We start from the raw sequence: 12,623 nt of genomic DNA on the forward strand, positions 1-12,623 counted from the left end.
CAGGAGCCGTGCACAACTGATCCCTCCATTAACACACGGCCCATCATGGGTCCTCTCTACATATTTGTTGCACAAATGGCCAAAAGATAGAGGAAATTGTGGCTCAGAGAGGTTAAGTGATATCTCCAGGATCACATAGCATTTAGGAGACCAGCAAGAAATGTTGACTGTGTAATCCTGGCATCATCTCAGATGATAAACACACACACACACACACACACACACACACACACACGGCCTCACCCCTGATGCAAATGGCCCTTGACCTGTCTACTGATCATCCTGTCTGGGTGGTGGAAAGGGTGGCCTTCCCAGGGCTACTTGGCATGGTCATTTTCTCCTGTCCAGTGTGAGCTGAGAGGAAGGAGAGGCTGTGAATGTAGACGAAGGGCTGGGACTTGGTCCCTTCCTTAGATAAATGGCTCACTGGGTGCTCACAAGCTGTGTTATTGAGGAGAATTTCACTTTGGCTCCTGATTGCCCTCCCATTCACCATTGCTACCATCCACCGCTGAGCACCCCCAAGCAGGGGCTTCCGCACTGGGTCCTTGGTGATCTTCCCTGAAATCCAGCTCTGCTCACATCTCTCTCTTGTCTAGTGGTCTGGGGGATGGATTCTGCCTGGACTGGCGTTCTGAGTCCGGCAGAGTAACATCACCTCCCAGAGCCTCATTGTCCTCATTGTGCAGTGGATAATGCACCACATAAATGTTAGCTGCTGCTCACTATAACTACATGGCCAGAAGGACCAACTCTGATTAAAGGCATGCACTAGGCTGCTACTTGCTGGGGGCATGCTGTGTACTCTGCACACACACACACTGAATGCCTCAGCCACACAGCCACAGTTGAGTTAGGAGGGGCTGATGGAACTGAGCTGGCAGAAGAGACAGCTAAGTTCTGTTCATCTCCTGCTCCTTCTTGGGCACCTGCTCGAAGAGAGGAAGAGCAGGGAATCAAGGCATTGTTTAAATAGTTCTTTCTCTTTTTTAGCTCTGTACATAGCTAAGTTTATAGAGGGTGTGGTTGCTCATGATGGATATCCCATTGCATCTCTCTGTACCTGCTGTCTTTGTGTCATCTGGAACATTCTCCACGCTGAGGATGTCAGTCACCTTTTCTTGCCTTGGCCCTTGCTATTTCTTCTCCTGTCTCCATGGCCTTTTATATTTTTTCCCATAAGTTAAGACCCAGCATAAAACCTGCCTGCCTTGGGTGTCCCTGATCACCCAGCCAGAAGTGAGCTCTCTGGACCTGAGGGGACCCTTGGTGCCCCATCGTGGTCTTCCTTGCCTTCTGCACTTGGCTCGGCCCTGCCAGAGCATGTGCTCCTGGACTCAGGAACCTGGGTTTCTTCCTCTTGGACAGAGCCATTGCCTGGAGATTCCTGGCATTGTGAACCAAACTGATGACCAGGCTGGGATTTCCAGCCAAGGTGGTGAGAAGAGCCAGCATGCATGTGCATCTGCATGCACACATGTTTTTATCTTCTCGCACACATGCACACATTTGTGTCCCAGTATATGTACACACATGTGCATGTTTTGACCCAACAGCCTGATGCCCCCATCTAATTGATTTTCTGAAGAAAGGCGCCTGCTTTAATTTTTAATTAGAAATCAGAGCAGCCAAGTAACGGCAAGCTGCATCTGAGGTTTTGCTCATCTATTGAGTTTCCTTAACAAGCCCCAAGTCCAGGACTTCGGTGAGGATGGGATGATGGTGCTCCTCCCTCTGGAGGGAGTATCTAGGAAATTACCATGTAATTATTTGGTAATGGAGCATCAGGATTTTGCTTGTGCAGGAATCTTTTCTGGCAGTTGAAAAAATGCCGGTGAAGAGAAGCTGAGATGTTCCTGCTGGAAACCCCAGCCTGTGTCAAGTGGGATCTACCTGCAGCCTGTTTCTCCCAGGCAGGGCACACGGTTAACATAATTGTTGTAAGTAAAATAAGGTGAGCAGAAGGTGTCAGGTGGGGAGTAATTACCTGGGCACCCGGGTGGGGTGGTGAGCCTCATCTGCTGGTGGAAACTGCCCTGGGCTCCTGGGCTCTGGCAAGAGCTCAGGCAGGTGTGGGGCTGCACAAGTCTGTGTAGCTTCCAGGTGGGTGCCTCCTGGTGGGGGACTGTACCATCCTGGGACAGGCCGTGGACCCCTGGCATATTTACTGGAGGTTGAGTCTTTTTTCCAGAAGGCTGATAAACTGGCTCAGTGCTTTGGTCAACTAGTTTGGTCACAGTTTGCACTTGGCTCCACCAGTGCCTCTGAGGATGTTCTGTCTTTTAACTCCTGTGTGCCTCAGTCTCCTTTTCTGGGAAGCAGGAACAGCAAAATAGAACCTACTGTGGAGGATTGCCAGGAAGAGTAAAGAGCAGTGTGGATCCATCATCCCTTATTCACAATTGTGGATTCCAGAAAGCCTGAAACTTAAAAGATTGTGTGCGCACATGCACACGTGCGTGTGTGTAACTTATTTAACAGTAAAATTTGACCTAAGCTGAAATGAAGCTATTTATAGTGAGGTTTTTGTTGTTGGTTTTTTTGGGGTTCACTTTGGTGAATATCTGTTTTGCTGCAGAAACATCGGTTTGCTTGATTGCTTCTGGGGTGTCCCCAGGTACTCCAGAAATCCATTGTATTACTTTTCTAGAACCTGAAAAAGTCTGAGTTCTGCAGCACGTCTGTATCATTCCAATTTTAGTGTATGTGTTGCCAAAGTGAGCACTCCTGCAGCACATCTGGCAGCCAGGGTTTGGGATCCAGGCTGTGGACTGGCGTAGAGAAAGTACACAGGTAGCCCCACACTGAGTCAGGTGTTAGGTGGAGGTGTTAGGTGGAGCTGTCATGTGACCTGCTGACAGAGTGGCACTGTCTGATGTCTGCCTTTTCCTCCATGGCTATCCCTCTTGGCCATGCAGGTGGGGACCCTTCCTCTACCTGTAAGTCATTCTGGCAAGTGTGCACATGCACACACATACACACACATACTCACACTCACACTCTCTGTGACAGAAGGCAAAATGCTCTGTAGTGGTTTGATTGTGCTTGAAACTTCAAGGAAGGGTCGAGCACCAGCCTGGCCCTGTGGGGTCAGCTTCTGAGGTGAGGCTGCCAGGCCTGTGGCTCCTGGCAAGAAGAGGACCAGAGGGACCCTCTTTCCGAATCACCCTCAGCCCTGTGCCTCTTCCAGGGTGGTCATCCTTGTGTGGGAGGATACTGGCAGGTGCATGCTGACACTATTTCTCCTGTGCCCCATGGGTGGCCTGGCACAGCTAATGAGGGATGCTGGGCCTTCCTTGTCACAGAGTTCTATTGGCTCCACACTGCCTTGTAAAGGGGCCTCGGGGTGTGGAACCACATGTGGCCACACAGGAAGGCAATTAGGAGAATTGGAGGTGAACCACTTGCTACTTGTTTATTTATTTTGACTCTCCAATAAGACATCTTCTTTGAGATGTTTCCCTCCCTATATTTCATGCCCAGCTTCCTCAGAGAACCCAGTTGTTCTCATCTGGGCAGTGCCTTGCTTATGTTCTTCAAGTATAATTCCATGCACATCGAAGCAGCTTTTTAAGGAGCTTAAGCAAACAAAAAAGATGCTCGTCAGCTCACAATACTGATCTCCATGTTTGGGTTATAAACTCAGCAATTAAGAAAATCCCTGCTTCCGATTAATTGTAGCCTACCTTGATTCCGAATGAGGTGGGGCACTGTTTCTCCTGGGTTTCACAGCTTTTGGGGCAGGGAGAGCTGGAGCACAGGGGAAACAGTCTGAGGTCGGAAGTACCCTTGATGGAGATGGCATTGGGGCAAAGGTACGGCAGGATCCTGATTCCTTTGTGAAATGGAAGGCCGTTGCCTGCCACTCCTTGGCATGGCCTCTGTGGACCCCTGTGTGGGCTGCTGTGTGGAAAGAAAATTGTCCCTTTCCTTGTTACTGGGATGAAATACCTGACACTCACAGATTTAAAGGAAGAGAGGTTTATTTTGGCCCACAGTTTGTAGAGGTTTCAGTCCATAGTTGACTGGCTGCAAGGCAGGATGGGATGGCACAGGGGCATAGTGGAGGGAGGAAAAGCTGCTCACTTCATGGTAACTGGGAAGCAGAGAGAGTAAAGGGTGGAGCCAGGAGGGAGATAAACTGTTCCAGGTTATTCCCCCAGTGACCTGCCTCTTGCGGCCAGATCCCAATTCTTAACACCAAGCCAGCTGTAGCACCCCCACAATTCAATCACCTCTGAGCACCTGAGGCTTTTGGAGGACACCCTCATATAAACCATAACAGGAATCATCCCTTTGTCCAGAGTATACATGCTGTATACGCTAACCAGCGTTAGTCACTTTGTCGCTGTCTTGGCTATCAGATGAACTGTCATGGCATCATGCGGCCAGGTCTGGGTGGGGTGGCCCCATCACTCTTGACATCCTAGAAGCCAGTAGCCACCTTCAGTACCCTACCATCATCTGGAGATAGTCTGTAGGTGGAGGTCTCCACCTGCTGGCCCCGGAAGTCCTAAGGAAAGCTTGTCAGCAGCAGGCCAGGCAGGCGGGAGCAGCCAGGAGGCTTGGCTGCCTCCCTCCCTCCCTCCCTTCTCTCTCTCTCTCTCTTTCTCTCTCTTCCTTCCTTCCTTCCTTCCTTTCTTTCTTTCTTTCTTTCTTTCTTTTTTCTTTCTTTCTTTCTTTCCTTCCTTCCTTCCTTCCTTCCTTCCTTCCTTCCTTTTTTTGTGATGTTCAGATAATAATTGTACTGACCCCAAGTGTTGCTGTAAAAATCAGAGAAAATAGGTGTTCAGAAAGTGTCATCTGATTCTGGGTCAGAGTCCATGCTGAAGCTTCTTATCAACCTGGTTGGTTATTCTTTACACCTGTTTAATCTCTTGCATTTACAGGAGTCTCCCCATCTGCAGTTTTGATTTCTGAGGTTTCAATTACTCGAAGTCAACCGTGGTTTATTTATTTTATTTTTTGGTACTGGGGATTGAACTCGGGTCCTTGCACTTTCGAGGCAGGCGGTGGAACCACTGAGCTAAATCCCCAGCCCAAACTGTGGTTTAAAAAAATTAAAATGGAAAATTGCAAAAGTAAAAAATTCTTACATTTCAAATTATACACCCTTCTGAGTAGTGTGACAAAAGCTTCTGCCATCTGCTCTGTGTATCCCTTTTTCCAGAGTATCCATCTTATATATGCTACCCACCCTTGGTCACTTCATGGCTGTCTTGGTTATCAGATGGACTATTGTGGCATCACAGGACTTGTGTTGAAATCACCCTGACTGTACTTAATATTCAGGTATTCCAAAGAGAAGCTACAAATATACTTATTGTCAAAGTACAATAAGATGGATGCACATTGAGGTGATACTCTTAAGTGAAATAAATAGGACACACATGTGTAAATACTGAATAGTTTCTCTAGTGTGAGAAACTGAAAGTGTAAATAAGGACTAAAAGGTATAATAGATAATGTGAAATAGGAATAAAAAGGGCAAAGGGGAAGGGGAAGTGGGAGGGGTAGAGGAAAGGAAAGAAGGGAATGGAATTAATAAGAGAAAATAAAAAATGGAAACAAAGTCTTTGTAAATAGGGAGGGACGGAGGGGTTGAAGGGAGGGCAGGGGAAGGGGGAAAAATAAGAACCAAGAGAGATTATGTAAAGGTGCAAATTTCCTATTATGAATGTCATTATATTGTATACCTAAAGTGTACAAATAAAATTAAATTTTAAAAAGTACAATAAGATATTTTGAGAGATAGAGACCATGTTGCCATAACTTATCACAGTATATTATTATAATTGTTCTCGTAACATTGTTGCTAATATCTTACTGTGCCTATGTATAAATTAACCTTTATCATAGTTATCTATAGGAAAAAACATAGTCTAAATAGAGTTTGCTACTATCCAAGGCTTTAGGCAGACACAGGGGTCTTGAAATAAATCCTCCATGGACAAATTTGGGGATTGCTCCATTTAAAAATTCTCCCCTTCCTCACTCTGGGAGGAATTATCCCAGATTGGGTAAGGAATTGAGAGCTATAAATGACTAGTTTTTGTCTGTTGTTTCATGAGGCTCCTGGGCCTGCATGCCCCATGTGTGAGGAGGAGAGGTGCACCATAGATCTGTCGCTGCGTTCTGGGTGGCATGTGGTACTCTGCAGTTAATCAGCATGGCTGGCCCTTGAGGCAGGGGCTGCTCTGAGTTCCCATTTTGTGGACGAGGAAATGAAGGCACAGAGCCAGTCTGTCGTGGAGCTGGGATCTCAGCCTGGGCCGGCTGAGTCCCAAGGTGAGCTCCTGCAGGCCCAGCATCTGAGGTGGCTCTGGGCCTAAGCACAGAGCTGTATGTGGCCGGCTTGGACGCAGGCCTGGGGGCGGAGCTTGGCATTGGTGATGGGGCTGATGGTAGAGCTTCCTTTTACCCTCTCCTCTGGGCCTGGGGCAACCACTGGCTGTGCTTACCTAACATCTTGTCCCCTCATCCTATAGCTTTTTCTCATGACCTCTAGCCTTCTCCCTTGGCCTTTTGTCCCCCCACCTCTACCCCACCCAAGCTGCCCTAATGACAGCTCAGGTGGTGAGTTTCATAGAGAATGTCCTCCAGGGAAATAAGAGTCCTTGCTACCAGCCTGGGCCTCAGGTGTGTGCACAGCGGCCCTCCCTGGGGGTCTGGTGAGCGGGATTCCCCCGCCTCCAGCTGTTAGCCAGGAACTGGAGGAGCTATGTGCATTATGTGCATGTGTACCATGTGTGTGGTGTATGGAGCTGTCTGTGCATGTGTGTGATTGTGCAAGTTTAAATGTGTGTGTGGGTTTAACACAGGGCCTGTGTATATGTGTATGTAACTACGGTGTGTGTAGGCGTTGTGTGTCTGAACGTGTGTTTCTACGTGTGGTGGAAGCTGCTGTTCAGGGTGTGGGGTTTGGACAGGGGGCCCAGGAAACTATGTCTGGGTCTCGAGTTACTGCTTGTGCGGGTTGGAACACTCTGTAGACTACAGTTACACACATGTTTAGATAATTAGAACAAAAGCCAAGGAACAATTCCGTTCAAAGAGATGAAGTTGGGAGGCAGGGGCAGTCCAGGATCTGGGGGTGCGTTCTGTCTCCCCAGCCCTCTGCAGCCTTCTCCATGATTTGATCACACTACTTAGAGAACCCCTTTGTTGTAGGATAAACTGACATTGGCCTGCGCATTTCTGCTGTGAAGTTTGCTGTGTTCCGGGGCCCACTCGGGACAGCCAGGCCATTAGGAGCTGATTAAATGAGCTAATTTTAATTTGTTCAGTGGTTACAGATGCAGAGACCTTTCCATGCCCTTTTCTTGAGGCTCTATTTATTTATTAATTTTTCCCCCCAAAGAAAAAAGACCTTCAGGTCTTCTTTCTCCCTTCCCATCCTCCCTTAAAAATAAACACATGAAAATATTTTTAACACGAACTGGGGCTGGCTAAGAGAGGGCTGGACTGTGGTTCTTGGGATTGGTCTCCAGAAGTGCTGTGGGGTCCCCATTTCTGTGAGCTGGGGCCGGGGTATCAGTGTTTGGCCACCCACTGTGGCTGAGCACAGGGGACAGAGGAGGTATAATGGAGACGCCGAAGACTTCAGCCTGCTCCAGGCCTTTGCATGCGCCTGTCCTGCTGCCTGCAACTCCATTTCCTGCCCTGCTGCCTTTCCTGAGTTGGTTTTTCTAGGAATTCCTCCTGTACCTCGTCGCACCCCTCGTCTCCCCCAGCTCCATCCAGAGCACACCACACAGCACTTCCACTGTGCCAGCCTCACTGGGTGTGGAACTCAGAGGGCCAGAATTGGGCCGTGTGGTTCTCCCTGGCCCCAGCTCCAGGGCCTCGTGGGCTGTGAGTGGACCACAGGCCTCTGCTGAGTGACTGGGTGCTGAATGAATGGGTGGGTGACACCTGCATTTACAGAACCCTGCTACATCCGAGCTCTGGATGTCAGGACTGGGTCCCACCTACTCAAGTCACCAGGAGCCATGTGGGCTCCCATGCAGCCTCGGCTCTTCCCATGGGGTGTGGGCCCAGTCTTTCCTCCCTGATATGGGTGAGGATGTGGCCTGGAGGACTGAAGTGGAAGTAGAAAGCCTGCACCTGCCCAGCTGGCCTGAGCCCTGTACCCAGGCCCAGCTCTGCTGGGAACCTGACTGACAGCCACACGGAGGGAAGCAAAGGGAAGAAAATTTCGCTGTTAGTTGTCTTTTTACAGGACTTATGGACAAGTAGGCCTTGGGAATATAAGGTGCCAACCTCGAAGGGTGCTCAGTGCAGAGGCAGGGATGGTGTGGCTGCAGCCAGTTGCCACCTCAACCCAGCCCCAGCACCCAGTTCCCCTGCTCTTTCTGTTTTAGCACCACCTTTTGCTCTAGCTGGGGCACCTTGGCCGAGCAGCAGGGTTTCCCTGGAGCCATGCAGGCTTCAGCCAGCGGTTTCTGAGGCCTGGTTTCCATTTGCTGAGAATTGCTTCCCGCAGACGGCACCCCACCCACCACACCCAGGGGCCCTCGAGGGGCTGTCCCCCACCCTGTGCCAGCACAGGGGCTGGGAGCCCCTTGCCATTTCTCTCCACAGTCCTCCCTTCAGCCCCAGCCCCTCCATCTCTGTGGACTCTGCAGCAGGCAGGGGGAAGCAGAACTTCCTGGGCACCCCTGGGGCCTGGGGCCCTCAGCTGGGTCAACATCTGGCTGAAAGGCCTGAGACTCGGCCCTCCTCTGTCTTCTCCCTTCCCATCTGCTTCCCCTCCCTCCCTGAGGCCCTTCCTCTCCCCACTGCCGGTTCCCCGCCAAGCGCCGCAGCGGGAGCAGCACACCCTCAGCCCATCCTTCCCTGGCCAGCGAGGAGGGGCGGGTGGAGATGCGTCCTGGGGCTGAGGTCACCCGTGGGCCAGTGGAAAGCGCCTCTCCAGCCCTCGCCTGCCCTGCCTCGGGCGCCAGGAACACAGGCTCGGGTTCCAGCCCTCTTGGCATCAGACAGCCTGCCCTGGGGTGCCCTGGTGAGCCGGGGGAGAGGTAAGTGTGTGGGGGGGGGCTGTGATGAGGGGGTGGCCATGCTGGAAAGGGGGAAGAATGAGTAAAACAGGCTGGTGTCTGTACAGGAACTCCAAGAGTCCCCTTAGAGGCTCCCGGCTCTCCGAGAGTGGAATGTTTGCTCGGAGTGTAGCAAATCCAGAAGGAAGGAAACGATTTTCCTGGAAGGAGAGAGGAGAAGTGAAGGGACAGGCTGCCTGGGTGGCACTGGTGGCCAGGCGTCAGGCCTGTGTCTGCCGGGCCTGTAGCATGGGAATGGGACAAGCCTTTTGGCTCGGCCCCACTCTCGTTTCTCCCCTCTCCTTTCCTCCCTGCCACCCCCTTCCTGCCTCCCATTGGCCTCCTGTCCATTTCCTGTGAGGGACCCTGGCTTGCACCCCTCATGGCCTGTGTGTCTGACAAGCTGGGGAGCCCCTGAGTGTTGCTTGCCCCCAGGCCCCCTGGTTCCCACACCCTCCTGAGCCTCCTGTCTCCTCCTTCACCCTGGACATCTGTCCCACTTCCTTGCACTGTGGCTCCTGGCCAGCAGGGAGGCTGCCTGAGAGCTGGTTTCAGGGCCTGCCCTTGCCCCCCACAAAGCCATGACATCCCAGGCATTGGTCCCCACCCTGGTCAGGGTGCCGGCCTCTGGACTCTGATTCCTGACAGATCCAGTGGAACTAGCTGGAGGTGAGGTGGGTGAGTGGAAAGCCACTTGTTCTCCTTGGAAAGGGACTGGTGAGCTTCTTTCTGTTTATGTCGTAACCAGGCTACCGAGATGGCAAACTTGGGTTCTGCAATTACACAGCGTTTCAGAAGCAAATTGACAGGATAACGTGTTATTATTGGCTACTGGGTTAATAGCTATTTTGGCAGGAGTACCAATCCTGCATGGCGTTGCTGGCACAGGCGTGAGAATGGCGCCATGGGGTACAGAGGAATGGTGGGTGCATCTTGCACAGAGCAGCAGACTCGGAGGACCCCAGGGTCCTCCTTTCCCTGACGGTGCCTGCTTGGACGATGCTCAACCCTTATGAGCTGTTGTGGAAACTAAGACCAGAGAGGTTGGGAGGTCTGCATCAGGTCACACAGTGAGTTCATGCTGGGCTCGGAATTTGGGTCCCTGTGGGGTTTGGGGGTCACAGCTTGGCCTTTGCTCTCTGAAGGTGAGATAGGAACCTTCATGTGAGCACCATGTGGGCATCTCAGAAAATGTAACTGTATAAATGCTGGCTCCAGCTTGGGGTGTCTGCTCCTGCTGGTCCCCTGCCTGGAATGCTCTTCTCCTCCATCCTGCCTTGGCTTCTTCTTTGCTGGGTTTAGGTGTCTACTCAAGTGTCACCTTGTCACTTGTCCAGGGTAGCCCTCCACCCTTTTCCTGATCCTTATATCTTTGTGCCACCACCTGACTTACTACGTATTGATTTACTGCTTTCTTCGACAGGAGGATTTTGCCTCCTCTCATTGCATTGTAAGCTGTCTGCAGACAAAGGCTTTCTTGTGGTAGTACCCTGTCCCCAGAGCCTGGAGCAGGGCTGGTAGAGTGGGAAGTTATTAATTTGCATGGAAGGGATAAATGAATGTAAACTGCAATGTCATTTTAAAACATGGCTGGAAGGTAACAGGTGACTCACTGAATGTCTTTCCTCTTTGGGGATGGTTGGAATCACAGGTCCTGTTATTTCTGTCCCTAAGAGATGAGCAGGGTCATTCCCTTAGGGCTCTTGATGGTATCATTTCTTCTTGCAAGCTAAGAGGGCTCAGAAAGGAATGAGTTACCTGTCACTGGAAGGGATCAAACCTTGCTGTGGGGGGATTTGAGTAACGTGGTGGGGGATGAACCAGTCCCTCACAGGGTTCTTCTAAGTTGGATTTCTGTGTTTTGGCACAGTGTGAAGTTCTGGAGACAGCTTTCTCTCTTATACAACAGTGACGTAAGCAGGTGGTAGAGTTAAGATGCTTCTGGGAAGGGTAAGCCAGGACCAGGGTGTGGCCACCAGAGGCAGGGCCCTAGGATAAGCCAGGGTCTTCCCAGCAGTCTCACTTTGACTGCCACTAATTTGGAAATGGCACCTAGTGATGTGTTCATTGAGCATGTCCTGTGTGCCAGGTGCTGGGCCAGAGTGCTTAACCTGGATAATCTGACTTAATCCTTACCATGACCTGGAGGCGGGAGGCATTCACTGCCCACTTTCGCTTTGGTGAGGCTTTGGAGATTCAGTAATATATCCTAGCTCATACTGCTGGCCAGTAGTGGAGCTCAGGTCTGAACCTAGGCTCTCTTGGCTTCCCAGTTTTCCTAGATCTGATCTTGATGTTCCAGAAGGCAACCCCATGGGGCAGGGCTTTGCTGGTGTGTTGTTGCCCTGCTGCTAGGACTACAGCCTAGTGCAGAATAGGTGCTCTGTAAATACCTGTAGAATGATGGGTGACTGGTGGGATGAATAGATGCAAGCATTGTCCAAAGATGCATTGGGCACACCATGCCACTCACTTTGTTGTTGGTACATTGGGAGGAGGGCAGAAACCCTGGCCAGGCAGTGGTGACACCCAGTTATACTAAATTGACCTTTCTCCCAGAAAACCTTGCCAAGATGCTGCATGTTTCCTGTAGAGGATTTATGGGTGCTGATTAGTAAGTCAGGAGTTTTCAGGGGAGGTTCCTAGTGGGGCAGACATATGCATGTGTGTAGAAGTGTACATGCACATGCACGCACACACATATACTCAGGTTCATATACCCTGACCCTCCTGTGTGTTGTGGGCAGGGAGGCATCCAATTGAGGGGTTTTGTCAGGCCCCCACCCCCACCCCAGCCCCATGTCATTACTGAGTCTGTCTCTTTAAGAGCAGGAGTCTTAGCTTATTATCTTACTAAATCTATCTGTTTATTCTCCCTTGGTAAGAACAAATAGAAGCCCCTTCTCTGCTTGGTGTCACCTTTGTTTTAATGCCATTTCTGTAGGGAGTCAGGCTGAGGCCAGGGAACTGGTCTGTCCTGCCTCCATCAGGGTCCCCAAGCCCCTGCACATATTCTTGTTGTCTCTCTTGCCAAGAGGTTCTTTCAAATAAAAGAATGACAAATGCATGTTGCACTGAAGACTGCTCTAATTGTATGCAGCCATAGTGCATGGGGGCCCTGCCAGGGGGCAGCTACGCCTGGCCCAGGCAGTCAAGGAGAGTGGCCAAGGTCATTAGCTCCTCAGCACCCCACACCACCTGTGAAGTCTAGGCTTCCATCTTCCAGGGCCCCCCCCGAAGTGGCTCTTTGCTTCTTTGTGGTTAGATTCATTCATTCGTTCATTCATTCATTCATTCATGTATTCATTCATGTATTCATTCAGGCCAGTTGTTAAATACATTCTTTGGACCAAGCCTAGGACTGAAATATATCCATCCATCCACCCACCTATCCATCCGTGTACTGATGCCTTAGTTACCAAGTGCTTCCTGTGGGCCAGGATTCATCCATTAAAGCTAGGCATCTATAGGCTTTCCTGGCTCCAAAAATTCAGTCTATCTAAGTTGTTTCCAGGCAGTTCACAGCCAAGGACACCTGTGAGGAGTTCTTAGGAGAAGATGAGGAAGTCTAAATGAAGCACTGTG

At 50.6% G+C, this 12,623-nt stretch overlaps 1 protein-coding gene across 10 annotated transcripts in view; it reads left to right on the forward strand.

The window, feature by feature from the left end:
• The window catches only part of Znf423 (zinc finger protein 423), a 319,020-nt gene that overhangs the window by 150,416 nt on the left and 155,981 nt on the right, over positions 1–12,623 (forward strand). Inside the window, exon 1 of one of the 10 annotated variants that reach the window (XM_021260946.2) lies at positions 8,867–9,020. The exons of 8 other annotated variants lie outside the window; for them this stretch is intronic. The gene's annotated coding sequence lies outside the window, so the exon portion shown is untranslated. Of the gene's footprint in view, positions 1–8,866; positions 9,021–9,688; positions 10,109–12,623 lie in introns of those variants that run through there. One more of the 10 variants, XM_021260947.2, reaches the window with a different exon arrangement.

This window comes from Heterocephalus glaber, unplaced genomic scaffold (genome assembly GCF_053883595.1).
Source record: "Heterocephalus glaber isolate CG9 unplaced genomic scaffold, H.glaber_assembly_v1.0 deba00000071, whole genome shotgun sequence".
Taxonomy (NCBI): Eukaryota; Metazoa; Chordata; class Mammalia; order Rodentia; family Bathyergidae; genus Heterocephalus; species Heterocephalus glaber.